This window comes from Phaenicophaeus curvirostris, chromosome 1, assembly GCF_032191515.1.
Source record: "Phaenicophaeus curvirostris isolate KB17595 chromosome 1, BPBGC_Pcur_1.0, whole genome shotgun sequence".
NCBI lineage: Eukaryota > Metazoa > Chordata > Aves > Cuculiformes > Cuculidae > Phaenicophaeus > Phaenicophaeus curvirostris.
The window spans coordinates 164,676,688-164,689,096 of record NC_091392.1 but is presented as its reverse complement, the minus strand read 5'-3'; the positions used below and the strand labels follow the sequence as shown (position 1 = coordinate 164,689,096).

The window sequence follows — 12,409 nt, the reverse complement described above, 5'->3', positions numbered from 1 at the left end:
TTTATCAGAAAATTTTTTAAATTTGTGTTATGAAGCCATAGTATGCATAGAAGACAGCTAAGTAGTATTTTTAGATCAGTCTTATAAGCTTAGATTTTTTCGCTTCAATTTAATGTTTGAGTTCTGCAAGTGCAGATGCAACTGGCAGTGGGAAACAGAGATTGTATACCAAGTGGGTCTTTCACTATGGCTCTGAATTTGCTCAAGGACCTGCTTTTCTTAAAAGACCAAGCTAAAGTAAAAGACAAAGGAGAAGCATTTATTGGTGAGTAAACCCTTCATTACACTGCCAAGTAACTGTACAGTTAGCAGTAACTCTGCGCAACTTAATGTCATTTAACAGAGATACCAATTAATTTTTCAGAATTTCATTCTTTTAATCCAGTTAAAGTCCTTTTTTTTAAAAAAAAAAAGGCAGAAGAAGATATCAAGAAATTTTCCAGCAAGGAAATTATCCCTGCACAGGTGAGTATTTCAGCAGCAATGCACTGTACTCATCTTGTTCGTAAGAGGATTTAATTAGAAGAAATTAACTGCTGGGTAAAGCAGTTGGCCATTTGGGGACTATCTCTATTGTCTTGGATGGTTTGTCTCGATTCCAGGCTGATTGTGGCAGGATTGTAGAGCCAGGTCTGGGGATACTTTGCACTCTGCCCGAGACAAGTTGGGCTGCAGAACCTCCCAGATTCACCAGCTCTCCTGGCTTCTGCTGAGAGCAATGGTGCATTCATCTATTGCCTCCTCACCTGAAGTCATCTTTGGCCTTGTTGTGTCTTCAACAGGTGAGATCTGTCTGAAGTAAAACTGTAAGATTGTTTTCCTGTTTTTCTACTTTGACCATATCGCTGCTTTCACCACTCCATGTTTGTTGCTACTCATTATGTCCCCTCTGTGGAATACAGTTAGAAGGAGTTATTAAGTAGTTGAACTCATCCCACTACCAGTTTCTCATGGAGTGTTGAAGGAGATTCCCAGATCTAAGTCATTGATGCCAGACTGCATTGTGCCTATTGCAAGCAAAGCACCTCCAAGCTCCCTTCAGTGATGTCCCCCACTGTGGAGGACAAATATTTTATAAAGTCTATCACCTCCTTCCCTAGGAGCTGGTAGTCCCTGCCCACTGGCTGCCTTGCCCCTCTCCGCAATTGGCAGAATTCTCTGTTTGATGACCAAGTTGGACATCGATGTTTTTCAATGCACACCCCTGGCTGTATCTGCTCCTTCCCCTCCCTAAGAGAAACGATCCCTACATTAAATCCCTGACTTTGTGACCCAAAGACAGCTAAGCTCCTGGCAGTGTGCCACACTGCACATCCTCCGAGATGCAGCCGTGTCATACGGGTGAGCAGCACCCACCATCCAGGCAGAGGGAGATTTGCTGCAGCGCTTGACACATAGGAGGGGCAGAGTTAATCCTGCCCCACCAACCCCTGCTTCCCACAGCTTCATCCTCTTGGCCTTGGGGATCCAGACACTGAGAAAATTATCTGGGACCCAGCTCATTTGCAGGTCTTAAAGTTAAGCCCAAAGTCCTGGAATCGGCTGGTGCCCCACGTAGACAGAGAAGTAATCACAGCAGCGGGCAGCAATAATCCTAATCCCATCGCAGAGAGTATCAGAGCTGCTGCCTGGCCCAGCTGCTTGGATTATCTGAGTGCTCAGTGCTCCTCACCACAGTGCAGTGAGGGTCCTCAGCCTATGTCTCAGAAATGTACGGAGCACACTGCAGAGCTCTTGAAGAGAGGGAGTACTGAGGGAAACGGCAGTGAAACAGGAATAAAGAGTTGCTCAGAGGAATAAGAAGTGCTCCTCTAAGAAGGCTATACAGCCTACAGCCCAGCTGAAGTGCCTCTACATCACTGCATGCAGCCTGGGCAACAAACAAGAGGAGCTGGAAGACATCGTGCAGCTGGAAAGCTATGACCTGGCTGCCATTACTGAAACTTGGTGGGGTGAATCCCATGACTGGAGTGCGGCTATTGACTGCTACAGGCTGTTCAGAAGGGACAGGTGGGGAAGGAGGGACAGAGGAATTGCCCTCTACACCAAGAAATTGATAGAGTGTGAAGAGCTGTCTCTGAGGAATAGCCATGAGCAGGTTGAAAGCTTATGGCTAGGAGTCAGAGACTGAGGCAACAAAGGGAATCTAGCAGTTGGATTTTACTACAGGCCAACCAATCAAGAGGAGGTGATCAATAAAGCCTTCTTACTCCAGCTTCAGGAGGCATGGCCCGTGCAGGCTCTCATCCTGCTGGGGGGCTTTGACCACCCAGATATCTGCTGGAGGAGTAGCACAGCGAGCTGTAGGCTATCCAGGAGAATTCTGGAATGTGCTGAGGACAACTTTTTAAGCCAGGTACAAGACACCCCTACCAGGGGAGATGCAGTATTTGAGGTGGTGACCACCAATGCGAGTGACCTGATTGAGGACATCAAAGTTGGAGGCTGCTTGGGATGTGTTGATCATGGACTGGTGGAGTTCGTGGTCCTGAGGGACATGGGTCAAGCAAAGAGTGAAGTCAGGACCTTGAATCTCAGGAAGGCAAACTTCCAGCTCTTCAAGGAATTAGTCAATAGGACCCCCTGGGAAACTGCCCTTGGGGACAAGGGAGCAGAGCAGAGCTGGAAGATCTTTAAGGATGCTTTCCATGGAGGGCAAGAGCTCTCCATCCCCAGGTACACGAAGTCTGGCAAGAAAGGTGAGACCAGCATGGCTGAGTTGTGACCTGTGGCTCAAACTAAAAGACAATAAGGAAATGCACAGGCACTGGAAGCAGGGTCAGATATCCTGGGAAGATTATAGGGACACTAACCATTTGTGTAAGTATGGGGTCAGGAAGGCCAAGGTACAACTGGAGCTGAACTAGGTGAAGGATGCAAAGAGTAACACAAAGGGCTTCTACAGGTATGTAAATCAGACAAGTAAGGTCAAAGAAAGGGTACCAGCTCTGATGAGTGAGGCTGCCACACTGGCAACAACAGATGAGAAGACTGACGTACTCAACAATCTCTTTGCCTCAGTCTTCATTAGCAACCTCACTTCTCACATCTCTTGAGGGGGTGGGCTGCAAGACACAGACTGGTACAGCAAAGAACTTCCCCCTTTAAGAGTGGATCAGGTTTGCAACCACCTGAGGAACGTGGATGTACACAAGTCCATGGAACCAGATGAGATGCATCCAAGAGTTCTGAGGAAACTGAATACTGTAGTCACCAAGCCACTCTCCACGATATTTGAAAAGTCATGGCAGTCAGGCAAAGTCCCTGGTGACTGGCAAAAGGGTAATGTTGCACGCATTTTTAGAAAGGGTAGAAAGGAGGACCTGGGGAACTACTGACCTGCCAGCCTCACCTCTGTGCCTGGGAAGATTGTGGAACAGATCCTGCTGGAAGCTACGCTAAGGCCCATGGAGGACAGGCAGGTGATTCGAGACAGCCAGCACAGCTTCCTCAAGGGCAAGTCCTGCCTTAGCAACCTAGTGGCCTTATGGAGTGACTACATCAGTCAACAAGGGAAGATCGATGGATGTCATCTATTACGACTTCTCTAAGGCCTATGACTTAGAGAATTCCCCCACAACATCCTTCGATCTAAAGTGGAGAGACATGGATTTGATAGGACTCCTTGGTGGATAAGAAATTGGACGGTCACACTCAGAGAGTAGTGGTCAACAACTCAATGTCCAGATGGAGATCAGTGATGATTCGTGTCCCTCAGGTGTCTGTTCTGGGACCAGTGTTGTTGAATCATAGAATCACCAGGTTGGAAGAGACCCACCGGATCATCGAGTCCAACCATTCCTATCAAACACTAAACCATGCCCCTCAGCACCATGTCCACCTGTGCCTTAAACCCCTCCAGGGAAGGTGACTCAACCACCTCCCTGGGCAGCCTGTTCCACTGCCCAATGACCCCTTCTGTAAAATTTTTTTTCCTAATGTTCAGCCTAAACCTCCCCTGGCGGAGCTTGAGGCCATTCCCTCTTGTCCTGTCCCCTGTCCCTTGGGAGAAGAGGCCAGCTCCCTCCTCTCTACAACCTCCTTTCAGGTAGCTGTGGAGAGCAATGAGGTCTCCCCTCAGCCTCCTCTTCTCCAGGCTAAACAACCCCAGCTCTCTCAGCCATTCCTCATAAGGCCTGTTCTCCAGCCCCCTCACCAGCTTTGTTGCTCTTTTCTGGACTCTCTCCAGAGCCTCAACATCCTTCTTGTGGTGAGGGGCCCAGAACCGAACACAGGATTCGAGGAGCGGTCTCACCAGTGCCGAGTACAGAGGGAGAATAACCTCCCTGGACCTGCTGGTCACGCCGTTTCTGATACAAGCCAAGATGCCATTGGCCTTCTTGGCCACCTGGGCACACTGCTGGCTCATGTTCAGTCGGCTGTCAACCAACACACCCAGGTCCCTCTCCTCCAGGCAGCTCTCCAGCCAGACTTCTCCTAGTCTGTAGCTGCATGTCTGTTGTTGTGCCCCAAGTGTAGGACCCGGCATTTGGCCTTGTTAAACCTCATGCCATTGGTCTCAGCCCAGCGGTCCAGCCTGTTCAGATCCCTTTGCAGAGCCTCCCTACCCTCCAGCAGATCAACGCTTCCACCCAGCTTAGTGTCGTCCGCAAACTTGCTAAGGGTGCACTCGATGCCTTCATCCAGGTCATTGATAAAGACATTGAACAGGGCTGGACCCAGCACCGAGCCCTGGGGAACTCCACTTGTCACTGGCCTCCAGCTGGATTTCACACCATTTCCCACCACTCTCTGGGCTCAGCCATCCAACCAGTTTTCCACCCAGGAGAGTGTGCGCCTGTCCAGGCCAGAGGCTGACAGTTTCCGAAGCAGAATGCTGTGAGAAACTGTGTCAAAGGCTTTCCTGAAGTCCAGGAAGATACATCCACAGCCTTTCCCTCATCCAGCACCCGAGTCACTTTGTCCTAGAAGGCGATCAGGTTAGTTTGGCAAGACCTGCCTTTTGTGAACCTGTGTTGACTGGGCCTGATCACCCGGTTCTCTTGCATGTGCTTCATGATAGCACTCAAGATCACCTGTTCCATGACTTTCCCTGGCACTGAGGTCAGACTGACAGGCCTGTAGTTCCCTGGATCCTCTCTGCGACCCTTCTTGTAGATGGGCACATCAGCCAGCCTCCAGTCCAGTGGAACTTCCCCAGTCTTCCAGGACAGTTGATGGAAAGATGATGGAAAGGGGTTTGGCCAGCACATCCGCCAGCTCCTTCAATACCCTTGGGTGGATCCCATCATCTATGATCATCAATGACATCTTCGTCAATGACATAGATATCATCAATGATCATCTTCATCAATGACATAGATGATGGGATCGAGTGTACCCTCATCAAGCTTGTGGGTCACACCAACTGAGTGGTGAGGTTGACACCCTGAGAAGTTCAGCAACGTCAAAGGAGAAGTCACACATCTGGAATAATCCCATGCACCAGAACAGGCTAGAGAGTGACTGCCTATAAAGCAACTTTGCAGAAGGGGACACTGGGGCTCTAACAGATGAGCTGAAATATAAGCCAGCAATGGTTCCTTGTAGCAAAGATGCTTACCAAGATCTTGGCTGCATTAGTGAGACGGCAGCCTCTGAGTTGATGGAAATTATTTTTTCCCTCTCTTTACCCCTGAGGAATGCAAACCCATCCAGAGAGACCTGGACAAGCTGGAGAATTAGGCCTGTGCAAATCTCATGGGATTCAGCAAGGGGAAGTCCAAGGTCCTGCACCTGGGTAGGGGCAAACCCAACAGTCTGGGGAATGAAGAGATCGAGAGCAGCCCTGCAGAGAAGGACCTGTGTGTCTTGGTGGATAACAAGCAGGACATGAGCTGGCAATGTGCAGTTACAGCACAGAAGGCCAGCAATACCCTGGGCTGCATCAAAAGAGACGTTGCCAGTAGCTCAAGGGAGGTGATTCTGCCTCTCTACTCTGCTTTGGTGAGACCACACTTGGAATACTGTGTCCAGTTCTGGAGTCCTCAGCACAGGAAAGACACAGATCTGTTGGAGTCTGTGTCCCCACACAGAGGAGGGCCACCAAAATGATCAAGGCCCAGAACAACTTCCCTATGACAAGCGGCTGAGGAAGTTGGGGTTGTTCAGCTTGGAGAAGAAAAGACCATGAGGAGAACTTATTGCGGTCTTTCAAGCGATAAAGGGGGCTTATAAGAAAGGTGGGAAAAAACTTTTTATCAAGGCCTGCAGCAATAGGACAAGAGGTAATGGTTTTAAAATAAAAGAGAAATCTAGACTAGATATTAGAAAGAAATTTTTTTGCTGTGTGTGGTGAAACACTGGCACAGGTTACCTAGAGAAATAGTAGATGCCCCATCCCTGGAAACATTCAGGTTCAGGTTGGATGGGCCCCTGAGCAATCTGATCTAGTTGAAGATGTCCCTGCTCACTGCAGGGGGGTTGGACTAGGTGACCTTCCTGGTCCTTTCCAACCCAAACCATTCTATGATTCTGTGATACTCTACAACTACCTGAAAGGTGGTCGTAGAGAGGCAGGTATTGGTCTATTCTCCGAGGTAACAAGTGATAGGACAAGGCTGCCCAAGGGAGTGGTGGAGTCTCCTTCCCTGGTAGTGTTTTATGACATCATAGAGGCAGGCCATCTAGGGGTGGGGCCACCAGCCACTTGGGATGGGTCAGAGAGAGTCGTGTGCCACTTGGCCTGCTGGCAGCACCGCGCACATCAGCACAGAGGGGCTGCGGTGCTGCCAGCGAGTGTGTTTTTTGTGGGTTGTTGGCCCTGAAATTCTATTTTCTGTTGGAACTGGCTGTACCTGCACAAGATCTGCTATTCCCAAGGTTCGATACCTCTCTTTCTGGCTGTGCTTGGGGGTGGTGGGGAGCAGGCCTCACTTTCTCTAGAGCTCTTTTCCAGCAGCTGGCACTGCCCAACTGCCAGCCTCCACCAGGCTGTGCACCAGGGATTCTGCTGCCTCCTTCCCTTCAGCTCACACAGCAATGGCAGTGCTCCAGCTTCTCCTCCTTCTGCTGCTCACCTACTGTTCTCGAGGCTGGGGGGCCCCTGCTCCCCTTTGGGGAAAACAAACCCTTTTGCCTCTTTTTTCTGTGGCAAAAGGTACCACAGCTGTGCTTCCACTGGCTCTTTCAGTAGCCGGAGCCAACAGCCATGTTGCAAAAGCCATGGGAACACCAGCACCTACCAAGAAAAAAACCTGTTACATATACAGCCTGCATATCCAGACGCCTCCTTATTCCTCTGTCTTGGAATGCAAAAGGGGGACATCTTATGTCTTCTTTGCCAGACTGAAGATAGACTGCAACATCCCGAAAATGGTCCGGTGCTTGTGGAGAGTCTTTCCTGTTGTAGACACAAAAACTCCTCCAGACTGGGAAAAACCCCTGAATAGTTCTTTGTTTCAGGGTGTGGATATTGTACTGTTCACTATTCCCAGTTATACCTTAGAATATGGGATGTATCTGGTTCTTTTCAGTACTAAGATAACCGCGCTCTATACCAAATTAGTCCTCAGGGCCTCAGATCATGTTTATGTTAAATATGAGAAGAGTAGGCTAGTGGCAAAGATTGCAGGAGGCGCATATCGCGTAGTGGGTTTTTCTGATAATTGGACTCTTGATGGCTCTGAATCCTATGATCCTGATTCACATGAAGGAGCAAAGGGAATCACATTTACTTGGTACTGCACTAAAGAGGTGACAGACTATACAAACATGAAAATCAGCCCAGGAAAGAAATGCCATCCGGCCCAGAAGGATTTGAAATGGTTAAAGTCCTCAGGTTCAGTTCAAACAATGGCACCAGAATCCCTCCCAGGACATGCCATCTACTACTTTCGTCTAGAGATTCAAAAGGACAGTAGGAGGAGTTATGCTGACCAAACTGTAGATGTGGAGCCCGGCTCCCCAATCCTTCTGGATGGGAGGTGCCTTGAAAACTGTGGTAGCACTCTAATTCCAACACAGAGATTTACCTTGTCTGGAAAATGCCTAAATTGTAGAACAAATAGCCAGCCAGTCTACCACTGGTCCCTTTTGTCAGGAAACTCTACAGAAATCAGCTTGGACTGGTCTTCTAGAACCTCAACAGGGAGGTCTGGGCCTTACCTCTCAATACGCCCTTGGACTTTTACAACGGTTGCGGAGCAAGCCTACACTCTTCAGTTAAAAGCAGCCACCTGGGATGGCAGGTCCTCAATATACAGATACACATTTGTAGTCAATTCTCCTCCTAGGGGTGGCAAGTGTGCCATCAACCCACGCTGGGGTACAGCCTTCCATACAAAATTTGTTGTTCAATGCAGTGGATTTTCAGACAGCAATTTACCTCTGACATATAAAGTGATCGTAGCTTCCAGTGTGCCCAGCACTACCAAAATAACGTCTTTGGAGGAAAATACATTTGGTCCGATTCTGTACTTTGGTTATCAGCCTAGAACTCCTCCATCATTTCTACCAGTTGGAGAGCCCTCTCAGAAGTACACCCTGACACTCTATGTTCAAGTCTACGATTCCCTTGGGGCATTTACCCAAGTGAGTTTATGTGTTGCTGTATGGAAACCAACTGACAGTCAGCTACAAACTGCTGTTTTTCATGAACTACTGGCCGCAGTGAACGGTTCAAGTGCACCAATGACATCTTATCTCCAGACTGGAGATTCTTTGAGTGCCAGTTATTTAGCTTATCTGACAGCCTCAGTCTTAAACTCTATGAAAGCCACACCAACTCTCCAGCACCTTAGGACTCAGTTTCGGGAAAATCTGATTCAAACCAGCCTGAATATTTCTGCTGAGACCACAATGGAAATCAAGCAAGTAGTTGCAGCTCTTTCTCAAATCACAGAGGAAGCTGCAGAAGTGAAGCCCCGCTCACAAGACCTGGTCATCAAGAAACTGGCAGAAGTAACAGCAGTGCTGAAGGTACGGAGGAATGAGAGCTATTCATCTGAAGAAGCTGAAATGCAGAGCAGTGGAATACTGAGATGCTTGTCCAACACTATGAGAGCTGCTGAACTGCATCACAGGAATGTCAGTAGAAGCGAAGTGAAAAAAGTCTTTTCCATCATGGAAAAATTAACAGACATAGTCTTACAGGGCAAAGTCCCTGGAGAAAAAGAAACTCTTATGGAAACAAAACACTGGACTATCACTCTGAGGAAAGATGAAGCAGGAAACATTGCAAATGCTTCCTCTACTGGAAATACTTGCAGGAATTGCTTTTATCCATCCCTGAGAAAGGGAAATAATTCAGGATTGCCTCCTGATGCTGTCATTTCCACTGCCCTTTTTGAATTTGAGGAGAACTTCTTCCCTTGGTTAGGAGGCACATCAGAAAACCCAACCATGGTCTTGGGATTTGCATTGGCAGAGGACAAAGCTCATGGCAATCTACGTGGGATCGTGCCTGAAGGAGCAGAAGTTATTCTAGCAAGGAGAGAGAAGGATTCTTCAACTTTTCCATTAGCAATAGGACCTGATAAAACACAAAATTACACAATGGGAGGATTTTCTTTTAAAGTGAACAGAAATACTGAAACAGTGTACATCCAGATCCTAACAAAATTGGAAGTATCTTTCCAGGTGCTGGTATTTAAAGGCACCAAAATCACCCATGCTCACCACAGAGCTTCCTTCACTGCTTTTCACAACAGACCAACAGTTGCCAGCACAAATAAGACAGGTAGTTCTGGCTGTCTCATTAAGGATCCCTATCTTATCTGCCTCCCAAAGCCATTGCTGACAGCCATGGCTCTAGGCAGCAGTACAGGCACTACTACCATCTCCATTGTCTTGCGGGCTCCCTATGTTGTCAGGCATCAAACACAGAGTCTGGTGAGCATACACATTTTTAGTGATCAGTGCTTATCTCTGGATGGAGATCAAAGTCTATGGAGAGATGATATATGCAGGCTTGGCCCCAAGACTAATTGGCAGCAGGTGCACTGTATCTGCAACATGGAACAGAGTCAAACGAGTCCGTCTGCCCACGCTGCATCACATGCATCCGTGTTCAACATAAGATTCCTGGCAGCCAAAGTAATAGTAAGCCCCAACCCAGTAGATCTGGGAAAAATCCTGCTAACAGACATATCTCGAAACCCTGTGACACTCTGCACAGTGCTTGGGATTTCTGCCATCTACTTTTGTCTGTCCCTCTGGGCCATGAGAAAAGACAGGACTGACAGGGACAGCAAACAGAAGATGATAGTTCTGCCGGACAACAAACCCTTGGATCCAGCCAGTTGTTTGGTCACGTTATACACAGGCAGTCGCTGGGGAGCTGGAACAAAAGCAGATGTCTTTCTTCAGCTTGTTGGCCAGAATGGCACAAGTGATGTCCATTGTTTATGCCACCCACATCTTTCATCTTTCCAACGAGGAAGTATTGATTGCTTTCTCTTAACTCCTAAGAAAGACTTGGGAGACATTTGTTCCATCAGGGTCTGGCACAATAACAAGGGCCCATCTCCAAGCTGGTTTTTAAGCAGAGCCACAGTTGAGAACATATCCAGAAGGAAAACCTGGTTCTTCATGTGCAGGAAATGGCTTTCTCTTGACAAGGGTGATCATTTACTAGCAGGGACTTTTGCTGTCACAAACCCCAAGGCACGTGTGCCCAAAATGGACTACTTTTTGATTAGTCTTACCAAAAGCCTGAGAGAGGACCATCTGTGGTTCTCAATTTTCGCTCGTGTTCTCAGTGGCACTTTCAGCAGGTTCCAAAGGTTGTCTTCTTGTTTAGCAACATTATTATTGAACTTGCTTGGTAACATTGTGTTCTTTAATGCTGAGAGGAATAAAGCCTGTCCAAAACACTTGAGGATTTTGACATCAGTAGCAGTGGGAACTCAATGTGCTATGGTTACTATGCCTGTGGAAATGACTATCAATGCCTTATTTAAGTATTCCCAGAAGGAGCTTCCTCCTCGTGGTGTGGCTCACAAGGCCTCAAAGCTACATTCACCCCTCGTGTGGGCTTATTCCCTTCTTACAAACAGCAAAGAACATCTGCGAAAATTGGACCTTTCTGAAACTACAGCACAATCGAGGAATGTTAGTTCCGTGGAGAACCTTCCTGCTACTGGCAACTCACGGAGCCCACCATGTTCCAGAAAGACAAGAAGAAAGGGAGGTCCCCAAAGCTGGCAAAATTGCACCATTTCTGAAAGAGACGCAAATGTAATTGAAATTGAGGCACAGACAATGTCTGGGAATCTCCACCCCCTGGCGAAGGCTGGCCAGAGAATGCCACCATCAGGTTCCAATTGTAGTAATTATGCAGAAGAAGAGGGCAACTTTCAGAAAGAAAGGAAACCACCAAGCACTCCCTCCATGCCCTTTTGTAAGAGACTATGCACAGTTTCTTGTTGGTGGGGTGTCTATCTCTCGTGGCTACTGATTATTGCTGTGACTGGAATATCCTCATCTTTCATTGTGTTATATGGTTTATCATATGGATATCAGACTTCAGAAGAGTGGCTTTTAGCTTCTATCACCTCCTTTGTTGAGAATGTGTTTGTCCGTTCAGTTCTACAAATAGCTTTCTTCTCAGCTGTGAGAACAATTAGACCAAAATCACTTGAAAACATCCCGTGGTTAACTCAGCGAAACTATTCTGAAATTCAGCTGGCTAAAGAAACAATGAGTGCTGATGAGATGAGAGAGATGCACTTGAAACTTGCTCAAGTCAGAAGCATCCAGCTGTAGAAGCCTACAGAAGCAGATGAACTTTCAAGAATGCTGAAAAGATCAAAACCCAGTAGGCCTGATCTCTTTCTCTGGGCAGCCTGAAAAGGACATCAACAACATTTAAGGTTCAAATTAAGGCAAATAAAAGCAGAAAAAAAAAAAAAGGCATTATTTCATTGTCTGAGCAAGGAAAGATTTGGTGTTCAAGACCCCCTTTCCTCTGTAATACTTGCATTTCAAAGACATGCTCCTAAATAAATGATCCATTTCTAAGAATGTTTTAACAATCAACCCCTCACTGGTGATTTTGCTCAGATTTTCTCCAAGCCATTTTGCATCCATTTCAGTGGTACTTGGCTGTCATAGTGTGGTGGTGCCCATAGTGCTGTGGGGCAGAGTCGTAGGGCAGAGCTGTGGGGCAGAGTTGTAGGGCAGAGCTGTGGAGCCAAGAGGGCTATAAGGCAGAGGCAGAAGTCAGAGCTGTGGGGCAGAGCCATGGTGCCCAAAGCACTGGGGGAGGAGCCATAGGACAAATCTGAAGGTAACAGCCATAGGGCAGAGATGTAGGGCAGAGCTGTGGCTAAAAGTTGTGGGACCAAAAGCACCGTAGGGCAGAGTCTTGGAGCAGAGATGCAGGGCAGAGTCATGGGACCCATAGCCCTGCAGGGCAGAGCTGTGTGGATGATACAGCCCATACCCCATCCCTGCTAAGCATCCCACA

The 12,409-nt window shown here is 47.7% G+C and overlaps 1 pseudogene; it reads left to right on the top strand.

Moving 5' to 3' along the window:
* Positions 1-186: 186 nt before the first annotated feature.
* LOC138720457 (polycystin family receptor for egg jelly-like) lies at positions 187-11,790 on the top strand (annotated as a pseudogene).
* Positions 11,791-12,409: the final 619 nt, after the last annotated feature.